Below are 14426 nucleotides of genomic sequence, written 5' to 3' on the forward strand. Positions count from 1 at the left end.
CCGCATATAAGGAATTGCAGTAATCCAAATGGCTCAATACCAGTGATTGCACTAGCTTGCGGAATGTCTCTCTTGGGAAGAAAGGTTTTATTCTTCTAAGCCTCCACAATGCATAAAACATTTTCTTTATATCATTTTTCACGTGGTTATCTAGACTAAGGTTACGATCGATTGTTACACCTAAGAGTTTCAGGTTGTCCGCAACAGGAAGGGTGCGATTTAGTATATTTATATTGGTATAGTTGATTTTATTATACTGCGATGATAATATAAGGCATTGTGTTTTTTCTGCGTTGAGTTTCAGTTGGAATGCATCCGCCCATGAATTCATAACTTGGAAGCCGAGATTAATTTTATCTACAATTTCAGACAAGTCATTTTTATATGAGATATATATCGTCACATTGTCAGCATAAATATAAGGGTTAAGGTTTAGGTTGGATAAAGATCTGGCTAGTGGTAACATGATTAAATTAAAGACTATCGGGGAAAGTGGAGATCCTTGTGGCACACCACATTCAGGTCTCCATGGCGATGATATCATCGATTTAGATATTACCCGGTATGTTCTTGCCGTTAGGAAACTATGAAACCAATTCAGTACATTACCTCCAATTCCAAAATATTCAAGAATGTTTAATAGGACACCATGGTCAACCATGTCGAACGCGCTGGACATGTTGAATTGTAAAAGAAGAACATTGTTACCGTTTGCAATAATTTGTTTAAATTTGGTCATGTGTGTTAAAAGAACTGTTCACAGATAATCTATAATATATCATTTTTATTAACAGGAGAAAATTAAAAAAAAAATCAGTGCACCCATCCATGTCCCCCGTTAGACTGCACGCCTATTGTGTTCAAGACTCACCTAGTTCCCTGCTCCCAGTGCCACAACCTCACAATTCCTCACCTACCGTGGCTATCTGCCTGTCTGCACCTGCCCCGTGCAAGCAGCACCGCAAGGCCACCTCCACATGCTCACTCTCTATTCCCAGCAGCCAGACTATCACAGATAGTTCCTTTGTGTACATCCGTATGCTGCACAAGTCAGCATGATTCTAACTATAACTGAGATAAATAACAATTCTATTCAGGGTATTTATATCCCACTAAAATCAACAGTCTAAGTGGGTTACATAAATATAAAACAAATTGGAAAGTTAGGAAAGCTCACAAAAAATAGTCATTCAAGAATTGTAAATAACAGGAAATCACAGAAACTTGTTCAGGTATGGAATTCCACAACTTACTAGCCTGAAAAGAAAATAAATCATCACGGATTCTTTTATAATGAATTTTCCTAACAGATGCAAACCCCAACAATAAAGTAGAATAGAAATGAGAGCTCCTTCGAAATGTTGGATAAGCTATCAACTGCAGAAGGGGAGAGGAACAGTTCCCCTGCAGTATGTTAAACACAATACAGGTAATCTTAAAAAAGTATCCAAGCAGAAACCGGTAACCAATGTAACGTCTAAGCAGCGGAATCACATGGTCATAACGTGAATAACCATATATCAATTTAGCTGCAGTATTTTATTTTACTTATTTACTGGGGATTTATTAACTGCCTTTATGAAGAGTTTCACCCAGGGTGGTGTACAGCAGGTACAGTTTAAGATAAAACTTACAATTTTGTTAACAGCATAACTGGCATGAAGTTGACTTGGTTAACCTCTTTATGCTGATGACACCCAGCTGTATCTCTCCACACCAGACATCACTGCGGAAACCCAGGCCAAAGTATCGGCCTGCTTATCCGACATTGCTGCCTGGATGTCCAACCGCCACCTGAAACTGAACGTGGCCAAGACTGAACTTATTGTTTTCCCACCCAAACCCACTTCTTCTCTCCCTTCACTCTCTATCTCAGTTGATAACACCCTCATCATCCCCGTCTCATCTGCCCGCAACCTCGGTGTCATCTTCGACTCCTCCCTCTCCTTCTCTGCGCATATCCAGCAGATAGCCAAGACCTGTCGCTTCTTCCTCTACAACATTAGCAAAATTCGCCCCTTCCTCTCTGAGCACACCACCTGCACTCTCATCCACTCTCTCATTACCTCTCGCCTTGACAACTGCAACCTACTCCTCACCGGCCTCCCACTTAGCCACCTATCTCCCCTTCAGTCCATCCAGAACTCTGCCGCACGTCTTATCTTCCGCCTTGACCGATATACTCATATCACCCCTCTCCTCAAGTCACTTCACTGGCTGCCGATCAGATTCCGCATACAGTTCAAGCTTCTCCTACTAACCTACAAATGCACTCGTTCTGCAGCCCCTCCTTACCTCTCTACCCTCATTTCCCCTTACGTCCATACCCGTAACCTCCGCTCTCAAGACAAATCCCTCCTTTCAGTACCCTTCTCCACCACCGCCAACTCTAGGCTCCGCCATTTCTGCCTCGCCTCACCCCATGCTTGGAACAAACTCCCTGCGCCCATACTCCAGGCCCCCTCCCTACCCATCTTCAAATCATTGCTCAAAGCCCACCTCTTCAATGTCGCTTTCGGCACCTAATCACAACACCTCTACTCTGGAAATCTAGACTACCCCAACTTGACATTTCGTCCTTTAGATTGTAAGCTCTTCTGAGCAGGGACCGTCCTTAGTTATTAATTTGTACAGCTCTGCGTAACCCTAGTAGTGCTCTAGAAATGTTAAGTAGTAGTAGTAGTACTGTATATCAGCCAGTAGTAAATAATAGTAATAAACAATATTAAGTGCATTTTTATAATATACCACTGCATTCTTCAAAACAGAAGGAGCAAGTTCCCACAAACCATCTTTCTCTTTTGATCTAGGCACAGGAAAAAAAAAATTTCAAATGCTCCCTGGTTTCAACCTAATACATGTGGGATATGAATGTCATAAATAAATAAACAGAAACTCTGAATATTGAGCACCCGATTCTCATAACATGATGTGTGTTTTAGTGGCCCATTATCAGGAGAAAAAAAATCTCTTCACGAATATAGCAAATGACAGGGTGTCCCTGTAACCAGTCCCAACTGACCACTGATTAAGATTTATAACAAATTACTACTCTACTTATGAAAAGTTATTACGTTATTATACTTAATACTTCCTCTGTGTACATCCGTATGCTGCACGAGCTGGCATGTGTGAGATTAAATATGCTACCTACAATAAAGAATAACAAGGTGGATGGATGCAGCAGCTCATAGGTTTGCATGCTTTGTTTTGAGTGAACGGGGATGACGGCTGCGCTGGGAAGGGGAAACGTAGACAAACCTAATTAGTTTCAGCGTTCTGACGTCACTTCACCTCCAGACTAAACCTCCTTGTCTCGGACAACCCTAACATAGGGACTCAATTAAGTTTAAGCCAGTCTAGTGCGGTGAAAGGCTGACCAGGAAAAAAAATAACCCCAAAACAGACTCTCAACAACTCACATACGACCCCCGTCCCGGTCCCAGAAGAACAGTATCTGTCCCCCATTTTCAAAATCCCCGCGCTCACCTTTCAATTAGGTTTCAGCCGCTCGCTCTCGTCAGCCAGGCTCCACTCTGACGCAATTTCCGGTTTCTATGGCAGGGCGGGACAAGAGGTTAGATTGAAGTTAACCAATCTAACCTCCCACCTCCGTCACCTTGGATTGAACCTCTCTTTGGGGCGGCCGGAGGGGGAAATTGGTGGGAGGCATGAATTTGAAGGTAGGATGGGGGAGTTGGAGAGGGATTCGGGAGAGTGAGAAAAGCCCACAGGGGAGGGACCGGTGTGCGTGTGAAGAGAGGATGCTCTTGGTGTGAGGATGGTTGAATACGTATGATTTGGCATTTCTGCGAGGCACCCAGAGAGACTGATTGGGTGAAGGCTGAGGGGTATGAGTGAGAGAGACGGACTGAGAGAAGGAGGCTGGGAACTTGTTCCCAATAGACCAGAATTGTCCAGATAGAATACAGAATCCTGCAGCTTGATCTTAGCATTTATGAAATGCCAGGCTCCAACTATATTGTGAAAATGCAAATAATCCTTTTCCAGTTGAACTGAATTGGGCAGATTATTCCCAAAGAGAATGGGCCACAACTGCAAATGCCCATTTCTTGTAAACAGATAAATGCTGTACATCACTTAAACCAGCAGTCACTTTAAACGTTCCTAATAAAGGAGTGAGTGAGATTCATTCCCCTCATGGTATGTACAAGATTAACTCACTTGGAGACATTACACATGAAGTGCAGAAAGCGGATTTTTAGAGTGGTAGAGTTAGAATGTTGGAATCAGCTACTGTTGGAGTGGAGGAACATTCATTGTTGGTTTTTACAAAGGGGTTAAGTAGAGGAGTGTGGTAGCCGTGTTAGTCCACTCTTAAGGTTATCAATAGAAATCAAACAAAATAAAACATGGAAAAGAAAATAAGATGATACCTTTTTTATTGGACATAACTTAATACATTTCTTGATTAGCTTTCGAAGGTTGCCCTTCTTCGTCAGATCGGAAATAAGCAAATGTGCTAGCTGACAGTGTATATAGGTGATAACATTCAAGCATTACTATGACAGTCTGACAGGGTGGGAGGATGGGGGTGGGTAGGAAGTATGCATGGGGACATCAAAGCATATCATTGATATTCTAACAGGGTGGGTGTGGATAGGTGAGGGGAGGGTGATCAACAGAGACATACAGCTTTATGGTTTATAATGGGCTAGGAACCCCAGATCCTTGTTAAGTCCTTTCTGTTGGGTGTTAAAATATTCAATCATTCTGACTTCAAAGGTCTTACGTTCTTGTATGGTTTTAAAGTTACCTTTGAGGATTCTCACTGTGAAGTCACTGGTGCAGTGTCCTGGTCCTGTAAAATGTTGCCCAACAGGCGTGGGAACCCTGCTGGTACCAGTATTGTTTATATGATGTCTATGTAAATTGAATCTTGTCTTAAGCATCTGGCCTGTTTCTCCAATATAGCATTCTTCATTACATTTTTTACACTGAATGATATATACCACATTGGAAGATGAGCAAGTGAAAGATCCCTTTATGTTGAATATCTTTCCTTTGTGGATGACTTTGGGGTCCTGTGAAATATTTTGGCATAGTTTGCAACTGGATAAATTACAGGGAAGTGTGCCCTTCTGTTCCTTTTCAGTCTGTGAAGGAAGTTTACTTCTGATTAGCTTGTGTTTTAAATTGGGTGGCTGTCGGAAGGCCAGTACTGGTGGGGATGGGAATATCTCTTTCAGTAATTCATCCTCCTGGAGTATAGGTTGTAGATCTCTTATGATTTTCCTCAGTTTTTCCAGCTCTGGATTATATGTCACTACAAGCGGGATTCTGTCTGTGGATTTTTTCTTTTTGTACTGTAGCAGATTCTCCCTGGGTGTTTTGAGGGAGGAGGCAATATTCTTGGAGATTATTTTGGGGTTGTAGCCCTTCTGTTTGAAGGATTCAGTCAGGGTTTTAAGGTGTCTGTCTCTGTCCCCTGGGTCAGAGCAGATACGGTGGTATCTTGTGGCTTGGCTGTAAATGATGGATCTTTTTGTATGTGAAGGATGGAAGCTGGAGTTGTGGAGATAGCTACATCTGTCTGTGGGTTTCTTGTATACAGATGTTTGTATATAGCCATCACTGATTGAGACCGTGGTGTCCAAAAAATTGACTTTTTCTGGGGAGTAGTCAATTTTGAATCTGATTGTAGGATGGTATGTATTGAATGCAGAATAAAATTGTTTCAGAGTTTCTTCACCCTCCGTCCAAATCATAAAAATGTCATCGAAGTACCGGTAGTATTTTAGAGGTTTGGTCTGGTGTGTATTCAGAAATGTCTCTTCCAGCTCAGCCATAAAAAGGTTGGCATATTGGGGTGCTGTCCTGGTGCCCATCGCAGTGCCCATTATTTGCAGATAGATATCATTGTTAAAGTGGAAGTAGTTGTGAGTTAAGATGAATTTGATTAATTTTGTAATAGTTTCTGGTGAGTATTGATGGTCCAGTGTGGATTTTTTAGGAGTCTTCCACATGCAGCTATGCCATCCGCATGTGGAATGTTGCTGTATAGTGATTCTACATCCATCGTGACCAGAAGGGTGTTAGGTGGTAGTTGCTTGATATTTTTCAATTTATTCAGAAAGTCTGTGGTGTCTTGTATGAAGCTGTTAGTTTTGTGTACGAGAGGTTTCAGAATTCCCTCTCTGAATCCAGATATTTCTTCCGTTAGTGTGCCAATACCTGATATGATTGGTCTGCCAGGGTTTCCCAGTTTGTGGATCTTGGGTAGCATGTAAAATGTGCCTATGGAAGGTTGATTTGGTATGAGTTTCTTCAGGTGAGGTTGCGCTTGTGTAGGAAATGTTTTGATAAGGTCTTTCAGCTGTTTTGTGTAATCCTGTGTGGGGTCCTCAGTTAGTTTCCTGTAGTATTTATTGTCTGAGAGCTGTCTGTGCCCCTCTTCAATGTATTTTTGTATGTCCATAATTACCACTGCGCCTCCTTTGTCTGCGGGTTTGATGATAATGCGTTCGTTAGTTTGTAGGGTTCTTATGGCCGCTCTTTCTGGTGGGGTAAGATTGTACAGAATTCTTTTTTGTTTGTTGGAGAGTTGTGATTTAACCCTATGTCTGAAACTCTCTATGTAGTTATCCAGTTTGTAGTTTTGTCCCTCCTGTGGGGTGAAATAAGTGTTCTTCTGTTTAAGCTGTATGTCTCTGTTGATCACCCTCCCCTCACCTATCCACACCCACCCTGTTAGAATATCAATGATATGCTTTGATGTCCCCATGCATACTTCCTACCCACCCCCATCCTCCCACCCTGTCAGACTGTCATAGTAATGCTTGAATGTTATCACCTATATACACTGTCAGCTAGCACATTTGCTTATTTCCGATCTGACGAAGAAGGGCAACCTTCGAAAGCTAATCAAGAAATGTATTAAGTTATGTCCAATAAAAAAGGTATCATCTTATTTTCTTTTCCATGTTTTATTTTGTTTGATTTCTATTGATAATACAAAGGGGTTAAAACTATATTGTTTACTCAAGGCTATGGTTACTCTTTTTTCATATTGAACTGTTTTTTTTTAAATATTTTATTGTAGTTTCAGATATTAACAATATAAATAACTTTCATGAAATATGAATTACATAAGAGTCACATTTGTGAGAACAATATAACCAAATAAAGCACAAAAACAAGTATGAGTAATAAGAATTCATCCAAGGGCAAAGGTGTAGTAGGCTTATAAGTGGTTTGTTGCTGACCTTGCAAATTAGAAATTAGAAATATATGTATCTAACTTTTTCCATTTTACTAATTTTCTAGAGTTTGGGAATGTATGACATCGAAGGTTGAATTCGTAGTTCTTATATAAAATAACCCATTTCCACCACATTTGGTAAGAGAGAAATGAATTATCCTTCCAATGATTTACGATAATTTTAATCAGACTAAAAATCAAAAATCATGGAAATCCTACACATCCAAATAACAAATCAAGGGGCCCTTTTACTAAGCTGTGTAGGTGCCTACACATGCCTAACATGAGTCAGTTTGAAATTACCACCCGGCTACTGCGTGGCCTGGGCGGTGAGTTCATTTTTTAAGTGCATCCACTACACGTGCTGGAAAATGAAAAAAAAATTATTTTCCGGTGTGTGGCACTAACTGGGTGGTAAAAGGTATGCCAATCGTCAACCTTAAGTTAAGTGCTTCTCTTATACATGCTGTGTGACAATATCTGGCAAGTTTTAAAAAATGTAACAGTGACTGAACTCAACGTTTAATTACAATGTTATAGAAAACTAGTAAAAGAGGCCCGTTTCCAACAGAAAGAAAACGAGCACTAGCAAGGTTCCAGGGCCCCCTCCCCTCCTTCCCCTCTCCCTCCTCCCCCCGACCCCCTCCCAACCACCTCCTCCTCCCCCCTCGTCTCAGGACCCCCCTCCCCCCTCTCTTGTCTCGGGGCACCCCCCCTCCGATTCTGCCGCCCAGCGCCTCCGTCCCTCTGTCTCTGTGGCCTCCGAGTGCAAGGAGGATGTGTGCGGGTGCCCCAGCCCTTTGTACATGGCAGCTGCTGTTTAAAAAGTTTTACCTCCTGCTCGTCCGGCAATACTGAAGTCCAGCAAGTACAGACGCCGGTTCAGACAGGCTGTGGTTCGCTGTTCCTCTGGTCCTGCTGTCATTTCCTGTTTGCGGAAGGGCGGGACCACAGGAACTGCAGAAACAGAAGCGAAACCACAGCCTGATTTGGGGAGTTTCAGTATTTTTAGGGAATACGGGAAGGCTTTTGTTTCCAGATAAAGGGCTCTGTTTACTAAGGTGCGTTAGTGTTTTTAGCACACCTACACTTAGCGTACACGCTGACCGTGTAGGCGCCTATAGGAATATTGTAGGCGCATACATGGTTAACGCATGTTAAAAATGTTAACACGCCTATAATGCTGCTTAGTAAACAGGGCCCAAAGTCTGATAAAATTTTGTCTATTTGTTTAAAGAAATAAGGTGGTAGTGAGAGTGGCAGCATACTTACTAGATAATTAACTCTGGGAGCCAGGGTCATTTTGATTGTGTCGAGTCTGCCCCACCAACTGAGCAAGAGGGGAGACCAATGTGAAATAGAGGATTTTATGGATTGAAGTAAAATGTCAATATTTTTATCAGTAGTTTCACTAATTGTATGGCAGAATAGTAAACCTAAATATTTAACATGGGAGTGTTGCATTTTAAAAGGGATGTTACCTAAATCTTGGATGTTGATGTCATTATGAATGGGTAAGCATTCTGTCTTTTCCCAATTAATTTTATACCCTGAAATTTGAGAAAATGAATTGATGATTGTAAGCACATGAACTATGGATGGCATGGTAATATAAAGCATGAGATCATCAGCATATAGGGACAATTTGATTTCAGTATCTTTCAAACTGAAACCTTTTATATTGGTATTAGATCTGAAGGCTATAGCTAATGGTTCAGTTGTAATATTGAAAAGGAGAGGGAAAAGTGGGCAGCCCTGTCTTGTACCCCTAGATACAGAGAAAGGGTCAGAGAATTGGTTGTTAACGTAAATCATAGCTGAAGGATTTAAGTATAGGACTCTGATCATGTTAATGAATAAAGGACTAAAACCAAACCAATGAAGGGTTTCAAATAAATATGGCCATTCTACTCAATCGAAGGCTTTCTCCACATTTAAAACCAAAGCTACTGGTTGATGAGAACATTTTTCATGAGTAGATAAAATATTTCAGAAAAGTCGAGCATTATCAGTGGTGGCACATTTTGGCATAAAACCATTTTGGTCTGGGTGTATTATATTGTGAAGTACAAGTCTGGAAGCCAAACTTTTAGCATATATTTTGCTAAGTTTATCAAACAAATTGGCCTGTAGTTTGAAACAGAAGTGGGGTCTCTTCCTGGTTTAGGCATTACAATAATTTGGGCAAGAGGAAAATTACCATCAACTTGCTGTGTTAATATCAATTTAGAAAATAAGGTTTGTAAAAGTGGGCATAATTCTTTATGAAAACGTTTGTAGTATTCAGTACTAAAGCCATCAGTCCCAGGTGCTTTGTTAATTGGTAGTGCTTTTATTGCAACTTGAATTTCAGAGATAGTTATTGTGGATTCTAAATGTTTGGCCTGAGTGTCATTGATTGTAGGGTGTGGAAGAGATGCTAGGAAGTTTTTAATGTCTTGAATAGTGGCCTTAAGAGTTTAAGTGTTTATAGAATTGTTGAAAATGTTTTAAGATTTCAACATCTTTTACTATGGGGGTGTTACGATTAGGGTCTTTAAGGGATAAAATCGTAGATTTAAGCCTCTTACCTTTGAGGTAATTTGCAAGAAGACGTCCAGCCTTGTTTTGTTCAGAGTAGTATCTAGCTCCTATGTTGACTATTTGATGTTGAGCTAGTTTACTGAATATGGAATTATATTCATTGTGGAGTTTACTAAGTTCCTGAAAAAATTTATTAGTAGATATATTTTGCAAAAAGAAGCTCTAAGAATCTAATCTCTAATTCAAGTGAATTCATTTTTGCTTTCTGTTGTTTGTGCCAGGAGGACTTATTCTATATATTAAAACTCACCCTCAATGTTCTGAAGACACTGACGTCAGTGAAGCCAAGCCACTGACGTCACTTCCTTCAAGACGGGTTCGAAGGGTTCATGGTGGTGAAGCTACCGAAATCGCCAAGTCTCTGGGCCCCGCCCTCGCGTCAAACGTGATGACGTCGAGGGCGGAACAATGGCGTCACACACTGAGGGCGGAGCAATGGCGTAAGGTGCGTTCACGAGGTGCGGAGCAATGGCGTCAGAACGACGAAGGGGTCGGCAGGTAGGTAGGGAGGGAGGGAGGGAGGGAGAGGGGGGGGGGTGTTGGGGAGGAAAACCTTGCTAGCGCCCGTTTCATTTGCTTCAGAAATGGGCCTCTTTTACTAGTAACTAATAATATACCTTCTGATGAAAGCTTTGAGGGCATCCCACCAGGAAGCTAAAGAGGTATCGTCAATTTTGTTGAATTGAGTATATTCATATTCAAGTATATATTTTAACCATTTCTAAGAATTCTGAGTCTTTAATGAATTTTGGATCAAATCTCCATTGTGGCCTGGGCTTTGAGGTTTCAGTCAGAATGAATTGGAGTTGGATAGGTGTGTGGTCTGAGATCATTGTTGGCAATATTGGAGACCAATTGGAGGAGAGGATTGGTCTCCAATTGGTGAGTGTGTATTATGTGGTATAGAGTAAAATGTGTGGAAGAGTGAAAAAGTGTCACAACTGTGGTCGTGATTCCACTTTTTAGTCTCACCTTGTCTTCCGGTGGTCAGCTTCAGAGGGGGCTCCAGTCCATTTTTCTTTGCATTGTTGCCTCTGCTGCCACTTCTTGTGTGTTCCAAGCCTCACTCTGGTGTTCAGTGTGTTTCAAGCCTCTTTCCTGTAGTGCATCCACTTCCTGTGTGTTCCAAGCCTCACTTTGGTGTTCAGTGTGTTTCAAGTCTCTTTCCTGTAGTCGTGACATCATCAGTGAAGGCCCTCATAAGGAAGATGAGGACATTCATTCAGGGCCTTTACAAAGCCAAAGGTCTCCAGGTTTGTCGATGTGCTTGTGTAGCACTTCTGCCCTGTTTCCTAGTTACCGTGCCTGTGTTGCGCTTCTGCCTTGGTTTTTTCTGTCTGTCTGTCTGTCAGTGTGCTAGGGTTAGCATGTCTGCTTTAGTTCTTTTGTTTGTCTGTGTGCTACGGTTAGCACGTCTGCCTGAGTTCTTCTGTTTGTCTGTGTGCTAGTGTTAGCACTTCTATCTTGGTTGTTGCCTGTTTGTTCTGTTGTGTGTTTGTGTGGTCATGTGGCCCAGTCTTGAGCTCTGCCTAGACTGCCTTGTCTTGAACTCTGCCTAGTTTGCCCAGCCTTGAGCTCTGCTTAGTCTGCCTCGCCTAGAGCTCTGCCTAGTTTCTTCTTCCTTCTGCTGTTGTGTTTGGGTTCCCGTTTGGCTTTGTGACCCGCATGAAAGAGCTCTGTGTACATCGGTTCCAGGTTGGCCTTGTGGCCCGTTTGAGTGTTTTCACTTCCGGCTTTACTTAGTTCTGTCCCTGTGTTCCCTGCCTAGTCCAGTCCTGGTTTATGTCTTAGTTCAGCCTGTGTGCTCTGTGCACTTCTGGTGTGTTTCTGCCTGTGTGCTCATTGCACCACTAGTCTGCTCCAGTCCTGCATGTTCAGTCCAGTCCTGGTTTTTGTCTTAGTACAGCCTGTGTGCTCTGTGCACTTCTAGTCTGTTTCTGCCTGTGTGCTTATTTCACTTCTAGTCTACTCCATTCCTGCTTGTTTAGTCCAGTCCTGGTTAAAGGGTTTTGCCTGCTGCTGCTGTTGTTGACAGCAGCCCAGGAGCTCACGTTGTTCCTGAGTCCATGACGGTTTGCTTAGAGCCAGGGACCATGACAAAAAGTCTTCAAACATCAGATAAATTGAGAGCAGACATGAGATTAAGAACTGTTTGTCTTCTTTTGGAAGTAGGAGCCGGACAATGAGATTTCCTATCAAGAATGGGATTTAAAGTGAGATTAAAGTCACCTCTAGTTATTATAGGTGTATCAGGAAATTGGAGGAGAGTATTCATAATTTCAGAAAAGAAGGTTGGGTTATTGTTATTGGGAGCATAAATGTTGCAAAAAAGAAAAGGGGAGTTGAATGAATGAAATCTCTATAAACCTGGAGACATAATGGAGCAGTTTGACAAATTGAAGAGTAGCAAATCTCCTGGACTGGATGGTATTCATCCCAGAGTACTGGTAGAATTGAAAAATGAACTTGCGGAACTATTGTTAGTAATGTGTAATTTATCTTTAAAATCGAATGTGGTACCAGAAGATTGGAGGGTAACCAATGTAATGCCAATTTTTAAAAAAGCTTCCAGAGGAGATCTGGGAAATTATAGACTGGTGAGTCTGACGTTGGTGCCGGGCAAAATGGTAGAGACTATTATAAAGAACAAAATTACAGAGCATATTCAAAAGCATGGATTAATGAGACAATGTTATGTTTTCAAGGCAGAAACTAGGTTTGTGAACCCTTGGACCACTGCCGGGCAGTGGCAGGCAAAACCACCCCACACCAGAGACAAGGCAGAACTCTGACAGAAACAGCTAGACTTCACCTGCACTTGACCGCCCTCCCCAGGAGTTGAGCCCCTGGGTGCAGGCGGCCAGCAGGACTTACCGGACAGGGCAGGAACTGGATACCAACTAGGCTGAACAGGGACTAAGGGTCAGAGGGGAAAGGAATATACATGGGCAGCAAGGCAGGAAACTGGGCAAGGACTCACAGACCGACAATACTACATAAGGCAGGAAATGGACAAGCTAAAGGACAGGAACTGAAAGCTGCCAAGCAGCCACTGAAAAACACTGACAGACAAGAGTCAGGACTGAAAGCTGCAGAGCAGCCACTAAGCAAGAACACAGACAGAAAAGAGTCAGGACTGAAAGCTGCCACGCAGCCACTAAGAGGGAGACACAGACAAACAGAAACTAGTCCAGGAATACAGACCAGAAACAAGACTAAGAAATAAGCAACAAACCTAAGCTAAACTACACACAGACTAACTAGAACCGGACAAGAACCTCAAACAAGAAACCAGACTAGGCAGAAGTGCAACAAAGCACCAACAAACCAGGGACTTTAGACGATGCAAAGGCAAAAACGGAAGTTTCCAGGTGATTAATAAAGCCCATCAGCTGCTGAAGTTCAGCTGCAGGAATCACAAGGCAGCTACGGGTGCTGTTCAGGCACAAAACGAGAAGCAAGTCTGGCAGCCCGGAAGATTCGGACCGGACTGGGCTGAAGTCTGGACCGGGGACAGTTCATAGCAACCACCGGTTCTGGCCACCAGAGGGCAAGGCGAGCACAGACAAGGAAACAGTCACCATTGTGACAGACAAAACCAACATGGATTTAGTGAAGGGAAATCTTGCCTCGCCAATCTATTACATTTCTTTGAAGGGGTGAACAAACGTGGACAAAGGTGAGCCGGTTGATATTGTGTATCTGGATTTTCAGAAGGCGTTTGACAAAGTACCTCATGAAAGACTCCAGAGGAAATTGGAGAGTCATGGGATAGGAGGCATGTCCTATTGTGAATTAAAAACTGGTTAAAAGATAGAAAACAGAGAGTAGGGTTGAATGGTCAGTATTCTTAACGGAGAAGGGTAGTTAGTGGGGTTCTTCAGGGGTCTGTGCTGCTTTTTAAATATTTATAAATGATCTAGAAATGGAAGTAACTAGTGAGGTAATTCAATTTGCTGATGACACAAAGTTATTCAAAGTTGTTAAATCACAAGAGGATTGTGAAAAATTACAAGAGGACCTTACGAGACTGAGAGAATGGGCATCTAAATGGCAGATGATATTTAATGTGAGCAAGTACAAAGTGATGCATGTGGGAAAGAGGAACCCGAATTATAGCTATGTAATGCAAGGTTCCACGTTAGGAGTCACTGACCAAGAAAGGGATCTAGGAGTTGTAATCAATGATACGTTGAAACCCTCTGCTCAGTGTACTGCGGTGGCTAAGAAAGCAAATAGAATGAAAGATAAACAGAGGAAAGGAATGGAAAACAAAAATGAGGACATTATAATGCACTTGTATCGCTCCATTGAGCGACCACACCTCGAATATTGAGTTCAGTTCTAGTCGCTGCATCTCAAAAAGGATATAGTGGAATTAGAAAAGGTACAGAGAAGGGTGACGAAAATGATAAAGGGGATGGGACGACTTCCCTATGAGGAAAGGCTGAAGCGGCTAGGGCTCTTCAGCTTGGAGAAAAGACAACTGAGGGGAAATGTGATAGAGGTCTGTAAAACAATGAGTGGAGTGGAACAAGTAGATGTGAATAGCTTGTTTACTCTTTCCAAAAATACTAGGACATGGAATGAAGCTACAAAGTAGTAAATTTAAAATGAATCG

At 42.1% G+C, this 14426-nt stretch overlaps 1 protein-coding gene across 6 annotated transcripts in view; it reads left to right on the plus strand.

The window, feature by feature from the left end:
* Positions 1–3598: 3598 nt before the first annotated feature.
* Positions 3599–14426, plus strand: part of LOC115463190 (ER degradation-enhancing alpha-mannosidase-like protein 2) — a 95571-nt gene continuing 84743 nt past the window's right edge. Inside the window, exons 1-2 of one of the 6 annotated variants that reach the window (XM_030193472.1) lie at positions 3599–3683; positions 7288–7360. The gene's annotated coding sequence lies outside the window, so the exon portion shown is untranslated. The other 5 variants (XM_030193473.1, XM_030193476.1, XM_030193478.1 and 2 more) reach the window with 5 other exon arrangements.

Source organism: Microcaecilia unicolor, chromosome 2 (assembly GCF_901765095.1).
Source record: "Microcaecilia unicolor chromosome 2, aMicUni1.1, whole genome shotgun sequence".
NCBI lineage: Eukaryota > Metazoa > Chordata > Amphibia > Gymnophiona > Siphonopidae > Microcaecilia > Microcaecilia unicolor.